The following is a 10,863-nucleotide window of genomic DNA, read 5'->3' as shown; positions in this document are numbered from 1 at the left end:
TGGATAAGCTACTATCCACCGCAGGGCACACTCGCACTCACACCCACTAAATTGGGGCAATTTAGACAGGCCAGTTCACCTTACACGCCCATCTTTAGGATGTGGCAGAAATAGAGCTCCTGGAGAAAGCCACGCAGACAAAGGCCAGGGATCGATTTTATATTTTCCTCATCAACGTTATAGGGAAACAACATTGAATGAAACGATGTTATCTGAGAATCTGCTGAACTTCTCAATTGTTTTCAGCTCATATTACACACAGAAAACAACTCAGCACACTGGGGTAAAGGAGCCCATGACTGCTGGAATCCATGGGCAGCAGGCCTATCAGCTATCTGTAAGGCACAGGTTGGGAAGCTCTCTACAGCCCTCCTTTAAGGCTTGCTCTCCATTTGGAATACTGTTGTTCCCACAGTATTACAATATCTGTGAGCATAGGTCCAGATCGTTTATTCTGACAGACAGTGTAGGGTAGTGGTTAAGAAAAGATGGCCTGTGTTTTAATCTATTTCTGCCACCCTTTAGGTGTGTGATCTTGAACAAGTTACTGAGCCAGTTTCCTCTTTAAAAAAAAAAAAAATGGACTGGTGCTCTATATGGTTGCTGTAAAGATTAAATGATTAAAGGAGCTAATATACCTAAAGTGCTTAGAATAGAGCTTGACAATAAGAAAATATGGTACTATTACCCAGTTAATCATTTAATAGGAAAGATTTTCCTTAGCTGCTTTGACTCAGTGGATAGAGTGTCGGCCTGCAGACTGAAGGGTCTCGGGTTTGATTCCAGTCAAGGGCACATGCCCAGATTGCGTGCTCGATCCCCAGTAGGGGATGTGCAGAAGGCAACCAATCAATGATTCTCTCTCATCATTGATGTTTCTATCTCTCTCTCTCTCTCCCTCTCCCTGCCTTACTGAAATCAATAAAAATGTGTGGGTTTTTTTGTTTTTGTTTTTTAAAAAAAAGGAAAGACTTCATCTTATAATAATTCACAAGAGCCTAGATCATATTGTTTTGCTAAAAGGATGAATAGTTTCTCATTATTTATAATGTTCAGGCACCAAAATTTACTTGATATGATTCACAAATGAAAAAATGCTAGTGCAGCTGTATATACAATGTTAATTGCAAGAAAACATCTGATGGGTAAATAAAAATTCATTAAAATAATCTTCCTAACTGGTGTTTATAAATCTAAAAAAAATAAATGTTTTACAATTATGGAAAAAAGAAGATAGCAATCTTCTCTTCAACAAAATTAAATCAGCAAAGTTTTCAAAAGAATTTCATTTGGACCATGAAAATGCTATTTAAATTCTAATTAAAATCCTTAATATAGCTGCTCACAATCTCCTTACTCATATTTTTGTAATTTTCTTATTAATGTGCCTAAAGATATTTTTAATATTTTAACATAAATATTAATGACAGGATTAAATTCAGGATCTAAAATTTAATAGATTCAGGCTCTAAAAGAAAAGAAGAAAATGGAAATATTTTCTCCCTAGGGTTGATTGTATTGCTGTATTTAGTGTATTGAACAATTTAATACAATACTATAGAAAATACTAAAAATAAATCTAAGTTTAGACAACAAAAAGAGAATAAATCATGAGTTCAGAGACTAATCTGAGGATATGAAATGACTGAATAAATGCCAATTGTGATTGAATTATGATTTCATGCAAAGTCCCATTCTAGCCTATGATTATAGAGACAACTAATCTCATAAACTCAATTGAGCCTGAATAGTTTAAGCAAAGAAAACTCCACTTGAGGAGCTCACTAGGGCCCATCTATTGAACTTTGTGATAATATTTATAGACAATGTCATTGAATTAAAGCTCACAAAGTTTTTTGCACATAAAACTATCCTATCTAATAAAGAGAAAATATGCTAATTGACCATCCCACCCTCACAAAGATGGTGGCATCCACAGCCAATAAGGAGGGAATATGTTAATTGACTGCCACACCTTCAGAGATGATGGCACCCAGACCCCTTAGCCCTGCTGGGGCAGTAGGCACGTGGCACAGTTGGGCCTACCCCCAGGCAGGTCCAGCCACTCCACATGCCTACCTCCAGAGTCCCCCAGTCCCCTCAGCCCCCCAGCTACCAAGGCCAACCCAAGGCATAGGCAAGCCTTGGTTGTCAGCTGCCCAGCTGCCCAAGGTGGGCCCAAGATACAGGCAAGCCTCAGGTGGCAGATGCCCAGGTAACCAGGCCAGCCAAGGCTTGCACTGCCAGCAGTGGCAGCTGCAGAGGTATAATAAGGCATCAACTTCCCCTGATCACCAGGTTGCCTCCCATCCCTGAGGTCTCCCAGACTAGGAGAGGAGGGGCAGACCAAGCTGAGGGACACTCCCCTCCAGTGAATGAATTTTCATTCACTGGGCCTCTAATATATATCATTATATATAAATTACCTTCCTGAAGTAAGGGTATAAAACCTTTATAATGTAGAATTCTAATGTTAAAAGGTAAATTTTATCCTTCCTCTCATTTAAATAAAGATATATATCTGCCAGCATTGTTCATTGTACTGATGAAAGCAATTTCACCTGTCTTAAGGAAAGGGAATTTATTGAAAGGATATTGTAGGCTCAGAGAACAATGGAAAAGTGAAGAGGCAAGTTCTAACTTTCACTAAGATGATAACCAATAATGTGGGAATATTAGGAGAGAGGATTTCTTGAAAGAAATTTGGAATACTATTCAGGAAAATGTCAAGGCAACTATTATTAATTAAAAAGAGAATCTATCATGTTGGAAGAGGAAAGTAGTGAAGGCTAGTTTAGAAGACATTCTAAGTATAAAATCGGTAATTTCAGGAGACCGTATGCGAGTCCTCAGGATCTCATAGAGAATCAGACTAATGAGAAGTAAACTGCAGAAGGCTTGGACCTTTGCCATTTCCCTAATGGAGTGAGTCAAGAACACCCCAGAGTCCAATGGAGGCTGAACTATGCATGCATCACTCCTAATTTGCTTGTGGTGAAGCCACTAGCTCAGGATAATTATATTATAATAAGAAAATCTACTTGGAAAGGGATAACACACACTAAAAAATCTTGCTCTCCATCCAGCCTTTCTTATTTCATTGAAAGTGTCCCTATCCTTCTAGATGTTCAGGTCAAATTTATGGAATCAACCTTGATTTCTCTCACTCTTTCACACCCTGCTGACTATACCTTCAAATCATATATCCATGACCTCATCTCTTCTCACCACCTCCACTGGCTATGTAGGTCTGAGCCAACATTATTTCTCCATTGCAACATTCTCTTAACAGGTCTCTCTGCTTTTAACCTTACTCTCACCTCTGTTTCCTACATGGCCTATTCTTAGCACCATTACCAAAATAACTTTAAAAAAAATAAGTCAGAATATGTCTTTCCTCTGTTTAAAGCCTTCTAAGCACTCAAAAAGTCTGGTATTCTTACAGTGGCCTAATGGGTTCCACAGGCTGCCCACGATTACTGCTTCTCCTGTCACTTTGTCCCATGCTCACACTACTTCCCAGCATACTGGCCTCTGGCTCACACACACCAGCGATGCTCCAACCTTGTAGTTTTTGCTCTAGTAGTTCCCTCTGCCTGCAATGCTCTTCCCACAGATGTCTCCCTTGCTAATTTCTCACTTCCTTCAGTCTTTTTTCAGATGTCATTTTCTCAATAAGGCCCACCCTGACCACCTTATTTACTATTGCAACCACCCTGCCCTTACCCAAGTCTACTTTTCCTGTGCTCACAATATTTATTAACCTATAAAATTCTATATAACTCATTGTTATTATTTATCATCTCTCTGAAACTATTAGAAATTAAGATATAGGAGAGTAGAAATCTTTGTCTTCTTTGCTCAAAATGTAGCCCGCAAAAATATTGCAAATATTTTTATTTATCTATATGATTCTCAAAAATATCTGCCAAATGAATGAAATAAATAATAATAGTATTTAGCAACAGGTGAATGAGTTATTTTGACCTTGGAGCAGGATTTACAAAGAGGGTGAATGGGGTTTGTCACAGACTAAGCATGAGAACATAAGTAAAATAATGTGAGTAAAAGGCTTAAATTGAGCTTGTGTATTGGGTAATATAGGGCAAAGTTCAAAGGGACCATCCTTTTATAGAAAGAGATAATCTTTATTTCTATATGAAGGACCTTAGATTAGAGTAATTATTTTGGTCTTTCTCAAGGTAAAGAGGAGGGAGTTATCCAATTCTTATATTTTAGTAGGGAAAAAGTGTACATGCATTTGTTTCCTAGAACTACAGTAACAAAATACCATAAACATGGCAGCTTTAAAAAAACAGAAGCATATTCCCTCATAGTTCTGAAGATCAGATCCAAAATCATGGAGTTGGCAGATCCACAATCTCTCTGAAGGCTCTAAGAAAAAATCATTGCTTGTCTTCTCTACCTTCTGGTGGCTCCATGAGGTCCTTGACTTGTAGCTGCATGACTTCAGTCTCTGCCTAGTGCTTCTCGTGACCTTATTCTCTGTGTTTCTAGTTTCTCTTCTTCTGTCCCTTTTAATGACACTTGACATTGGATTCAGAGCGCACTCCGATAATGCTGGATAGTCTCATCTCGAGATCCTTAACTTGATCATTTACACAGACTCTTATTCCAAATGAGATCATATTCACAAATTCCAGGGATTTAGATATGGACACATCTTTCAGGGGCCACCATTTAAGCCACTACAGTAGGTATCCCCAGGTTAGCATCTCTTCTCCCAGGACCCCTGCATTTAGGGAAAGTGGTTTCCTCTGTGAGAAAGCCCTGTGGCTGTCACCTTGGACCAATGATAGACTAGTTCCAATAGGAACTCCAAGCCTCAATATCTGTGCTTTGTGGATGTCTCCAGGTGAAAGAATGTTTTGCTTTTATTACTTTTCAGCAAGGCTTATACTAATTCATGTTAAATAATAAGCAATATAAAAATGCTGATAGACTATTCTACCTTTTTGTGTTCTATGTCTGTAAAATTCAGTGTGTGCTTTGCACTTAGAGCACACCTCAATGCTGATCAGCCATATTACAAGGGCTCAGCAGGCACAAATGGTGAGTGGTTTCCATGCTGGAAAGCACAGGCCTAAAGAAATGTCTAGAGCATAGTCAATACTGAATAAGTATTATTAAATAAATAAAGGATTGAACAAAGTATCCTAGCTGGTGCAATGGCTACATAGAATGAAACCCTCAAGAGAGAAAAGAAAAAAAAAAGAAGTCACTCAATAAGGGGAGTTGTGCTGACTTGCAAAGAACAATGATAAAAGACCCCTTCAAAATCTATCTCAAAAGACAGAAAGAACTCAGTCTTACAAAGTTAGGGGCAGAGAAAATTTCTTGAATACCATTTTTTGGGGGGGAAGGAAAAGCCAAATATAGTGTGATATTGGCTTGGAGTTAAATATTGACCTTAATAGAGCTTATTTTTAAAGAATGACCCTTTTTTATCCTATAACTCTTTCTACATTTGAAGTCATAAAACTAGAGAGCTTGATTCCTGTAAATGTGTACTCACAAACATGGACTTAGGAAGAGGCTTCACCCAGCAAAGACTGTAGTCCAGCTGTTGGGGAAGTCTTCATGCAACTTTTTTATGTTCTTAAAAAAAAACTAAACACACACACACACACACACATACACACACACAACACAAAACAATCAGAATTCATGGGTTTGTCTTGCAGATGCTGGAAAACATCTTCTGCTCATAGGCCTCAAATGCACTGGTGTAAATTAAAACATGAAAGGTAGTCCGTGTCTTTATGGCCTTGATTACCACCATGCTCACCCCCTGGGGTCTTGCATGGCCATTTCATAGTTTCCCAAGCCTGGCATGTTTACTTAATGCTGGGGACATGATTTTGTAAATTAAGCCCTCTGACACAAACACACCATTAGCTCACTCTAAATTGGATGATCACTAATCTCTCATAATTTACTGTGCATGAATGCTATAGCACTTCTTGAAGTGCCAAAACAAACTGTCAACAGTTTTAAGATATAGCAGCCCATTAATCTATGTAAACCAAGTCCCAGGATTTTCCTTTCATTAGCATTATGAATGAGGAAGCAGCTTCACTTTCTAAATTCTCCTACTGAATGGGACTTCTACCTTGAGCCACTGGCCCAACCTGCTCTCCTTTCAAAGTGGCATTTAAAACACGATTTGTTACTGAGCTTGGGTTTTCCAGCCAAAAGCCTCCCCACATAGTGAAATAAAGTAATACTGAGTCATGTCAAACAATTTCTGCTTTGGTATAACCTTAAGAGAAAGAATTTTGAAGAAACATGTGAAGTCAGAAAGAGAAAACATTCCTTACAGATAATTTCCTTTATGAAGTTAATAGAAAGTTAAGACCCCAGTATAGACTATAAACTGTTCAAAAGATTATCAATCTTTATCATCACATTTGACTTGGGGGCGGGGGGGGGGGGTGCAGACGGAAATCTTGTTTTGTACAGCTTAATTTCCCCTCTAAGATCAATGAACGCTTTTACCTCTCAGAGCAATTGTAATAAAATATTTCTTTGAACTCTAATAAATCTGTACTTTGATGCGAGATTTGAGAATACACAGTATTAATTGAACTATCACCAGGAAGCCTACATCTTGTAACACAGTTGTGTCTTCCTCCAGGCTATGAGGGTCCCTAACTAGCCAGCTGCAGGACAGATTTTTCCAAACAGAGCAGATGATGAGCTGACAAATATTCCAGTGGTCGCATTGTGTTGAATGTGATCTTCATTTCTTTTATTCTTTATTTTTGCTTAGAGGCCAAGTCAGTGCTCATCCATTAAATGTTAATGTTTTTCATTATTTAGAAGGCAGAGTCAGTAAGGCAGCCTGACTTGGGGAAACCTTCCTTTAAAATGAAGATAATGTCTCAAACCGTTCCAGCTTCTATATATGTGAAAATTATTTACATATTATATGAGGGATCCTAAAAAACTCAAATATCATACTTTCAAATACAACCATTTTATGATTACATTTCTATTTTATCTCTATATGTTTAAATGCCTCTCTCTTCAAAATGCATTTCTCATGCTCATTAACTCTGCTTCCCTTATGGAAAATTCAGGATATGTAACTAATTTTCTGCACATATTTTTTATTTTTATACTAGAATGGTTTTATAGCTAGAATGGTTGCATTTTGCCCACAAATTGTCTTAAAAAGAATAGAAGTGTCTTGTCAAAGATTTTTCAGTAATGCAGTTATTTAATGGGCTTTTACCCACAGCCAGATATACTATAGAAGCAAAACAATCTGTAATGAAGAGGAAATTTTGCATATTTTTAAAATACATTTCAACCTAATTAGTATGTAGTTTAAAATGATTTTTATGGTATAAAATTTGAACTATAATTTAAATTTAACTTTTTGAAGTTTGAGATTTACTGATCTTTTTTTTCTCTAGAAATAAAACATTTTTAAACTTTGGCTATTTAATAAATAACAGGAACATAAATTATTCATATACATGTATATGTTTGGTGTCAAATATCAATAGACTCACTTTATAGCAAATGCTCTATACTCTCCATCTTTTTGTCTTTTATACTCTATCCTCACATCCTTCCCTCTTTCTCACCTCCTTACCCTGTAGATTGTTTTAAATTCCAGCAAGTTTCCCCACTTCCTGTCAAATTTTTCAGCACAAATATCTAAGAGCCAATCTTGGATTGAGGAGTCTACAAAATTATGGATTCTTTTTTGAGAGCTTAGGGGAAAAGTTTATAAACATTAATGCAACCACACTAATAAATTACATTCCACATGGTTAATAAATTGTGATTAGCATTATTTTGAAAGAAAATGTAGACAGAGATGGAGAGTCTGAGAATCCTCCTCTGTAGAGGTAAAATGTAACTAAGCTGGGACCTGAAAGATAAGCCAATTTCTGTGTTCACGATCCTCAGAGTTGGAAAACCAGACCAGTAACACAGTGATTAAATGTTCTGTCAACTAAGAAAATAACCTTCATAACGTTACTTTCAGCAGGTCGCATTTTCGTTCAGAGTGCCTCAGGGGAGTATCACAAAATGTAACGCACTGTTGGTTCACAAACTATTTGGCAAACCATATAATACTGCTGATATCTGAACATTTTTTACCTATAACCACCCAAAATAGGGAAATGAAACCCCTCCTACAGTCCATTTACTATATGCCTTTCATCCCAACATGACTGGGACTATAACACCAGAAGCGCCTGTGAAAATTCTCTGCCTTGTACAATCTCAATTTAAAAACACCTACTTGGCCCTGGCCAGGTGGCTCGATTGGTCCGGAGCATTGTCCCATACACCAAAGGGTTGCGGTTTGAGTCCCTGTCAGTGCATATACCCAGATTGTGGGTTCAATCCCCAATCAGGGTGTGTACAGGAGGCAACCAATTTGATATTTCTCTCTGACATCAATGTTTCTCTCTCTCTCTCTCTCTCTCTCTCTCTCTCTCTCTCTCTCTCTCTCTCTCTCTCTCTCTCTCTCCTTCTCTTTGTCTCTCTCCTTCTCTCCCTTTTCACTCTCTAAAATCAATAAACATATACTCAGATGCAGATTTTAAAAAAAACAACTGTTTAAAAACACCAACTTGTCAAATTGCCAAAGGTATACTAGTAAGCATTACACAGTGACCTGAATTCCAGAAAGAGTTCATAGTTTCCAAAGGAACTTAATTCTTCCATCTGGAAGAGAAATTTTGTTGCCCACTTAAAGTTCAGAATAATGATTGACACTTAGTAAGTCTGAAGAAATGAAAATGTTCCTTCCAGTAATTTTTGCTGCTTGTCCCGCTCCACTCCCAACAATTTTCCTCTCCTTTGGTATTCAATAAATGTATACAGGAGACCAGCAATTTTCAACCTTTTTCATCTCATGGCACATTTAACTAATGACTAAAGTTCTGCATCACATCAAAAAGACATTTCTGGCCAATCTGACAAAAAAAAAATAGGTATGATTTTTATTCATTCACAACAGACAGCTATTGTGTTGGCTGCAATCATGTTTTCATTTTACAATCGAAGGGAAAAGAGGTCAGTGGCCCTGACTAAGTAGTCAGGTATTGCATGTTTTGAAATTCTTGCAGCACACCTATTGAAAGTTGCTGCAAAAGACCATAATAGAGTAAAATCAACAGTATTACTCACTGATAGGTTATCTTACTTTTCTGTTTGGTTATAGTTGGAGAACTTGAACAATGAAAATAGAAGTATGCGCAGATAAGAATTCTCCTTATAGGCATGAATTATCTTACTAACTAGATATTAATAAGTATACAAATGTGAAGACATTAATGGACTGCTATGTATAGCTTGAAGACTCAGGTAATTCTGTGGATAATTTTGAAAACACTTGTGAGGATTCATGGAAGAATTTGGAACTAGATAGCTAACTTGTTAATGCTTGTTACATTCTCTACGAGGTCTTCTTTTATATGTTTGAAAACTGGCCACTAAAAATTAGGATGTTAATTAGCTAACCTTGATACTTCTGGGCCCATGATAGGCATAGCATGCACCTAATTCAGTGTACTTATCAATTAAATGAAAACTAAAGCTTCTTCTTAAAAATAATGAATATGTAACAAAACAAACAAACAAAAAGCACACAGAAATGATTGAAACAATGAGAGCTTTAAAAAAATACTGTGAGGCCTTCAGCACTTACGCTTTGTCTCTTTGCTTCAAAGAACTTTAAAAACAAGAAACAATATAATATTTGTTTGAAGAGAATGATGCTTATTACTCTCATTTATTATCCTCTCTATTAAACACATGGGTCAGATTCCCTTTGGGCAGTGTTTCCAGTTTCCAAAGTCATTGCTCCACTTTTACTACTAAGTACTAATAGCTAGAGTTTTTGTTTTGTTTTGTTTTGTTTGTTTTATGGTTTGTTTACTTTTAGTATTGCCACCAGACACAAAGAGCACTTTTGCTCTAGAGAAATTTAATTCTAAAGATAAAGAAACAAACTTGAGACATTTCAAGACTGAGTGATATAGCTATTTCACTCAAGTAATATGCTAAAATGTTATAAAGATTAGTTCATTTTATTCCTAAAACAGGTCTGCAATTTTGGTATTATTTTTCTTATTTTACAGATGATAGAAAAGCCTTAAGAAACTAATGACCTTATTACAAAGCTAATAAGCAATAAAGCAAGGACATTGATCCACTTCATCATACTGATCATTTATTGATTACCTACTATGTGTCAGTCACTCACCACACTGCATTTTTTAATACCCCACAAAATAGTCTTTAATAGACCCATTTTATAGTTGTGGAAATTGAGATTAAGGAAGGTCAGTTATGTGATTTCTTCAGTGCCACCATGTCTCTGAGAGGTGCATAGGAACAAAGATTTTCAATTCAGAGTTTGGTTTCTACTCCAAGCATTATTCATCCACCAGTCATTAACATACTTAGTTATTCTCACACTTCATCTTATTCCCAGTCCCTGGGAGGTAATTATTCGTCCCCTGTGATCATTACAAATAACTTGATATACAATTACCTATGCTTTGGACTGTTTGAGTTTATTGAAATATCTCCAAATGCCCTGGGATATAAGCTCCCACTTTTAACTAACACATCATTAGTGATTATTAATGTGAGAGCAGAAGTGGCCATTTCAATACACACAGCTTCAGTGACCTTGAAATTACCAAAGCAAAAACTCATAGATCCCAACTACCAAAGCAGCCATGGATCTGCTAAGAGCAGCTCTGATCACAGCCAGAGGAGTCCTGGCAGGGTTTTTTTGTTTTGTTTTGTTTTTTTCTGATATACGATATGGCAGTTCAAGACACTACATTTTTGAGTTAACTTATT

At 36.8% G+C, this 10,863-nt stretch overlaps 1 long non-coding RNA gene across 2 annotated transcripts in view; it reads right to left on the bottom strand.

Moving 5' to 3' along the window:
* LOC123653320 overlaps positions 1 to 10,354 on the bottom strand; it is a 46,839-nt gene extending 36,485 nt beyond the window's left edge. Inside the window, exons 1-3 of one of the 2 annotated variants that reach the window (XR_006743052.1) lie at positions 10,276 to 10,354; positions 5,537 to 5,619; positions 4,973 to 5,104 (exon numbers count right to left, since the gene is read on the bottom strand). This is a non-coding gene — a long non-coding RNA (uncharacterized LOC123653320). Of the gene's footprint in view, positions 1 to 4,972; positions 5,105 to 5,536; positions 5,620 to 8,662; positions 8,709 to 10,275 lie in introns of those variants that run through there. The other variant, XR_006743054.1, reaches the window with a different exon arrangement.
* Positions 10,355 to 10,863: the final 509 nt, after the last annotated feature.

Source organism: Pipistrellus kuhlii, unplaced genomic scaffold (assembly GCF_014108245.1).
Source record: "Pipistrellus kuhlii isolate mPipKuh1 unplaced genomic scaffold, mPipKuh1.p scaffold_m20_p_1, whole genome shotgun sequence".
NCBI classification, from domain to species: Eukaryota; Metazoa; Chordata; class Mammalia; order Chiroptera; family Vespertilionidae; genus Pipistrellus; species Pipistrellus kuhlii.
This window is presented reverse-complemented; position numbering and strand designations above follow the sequence as displayed.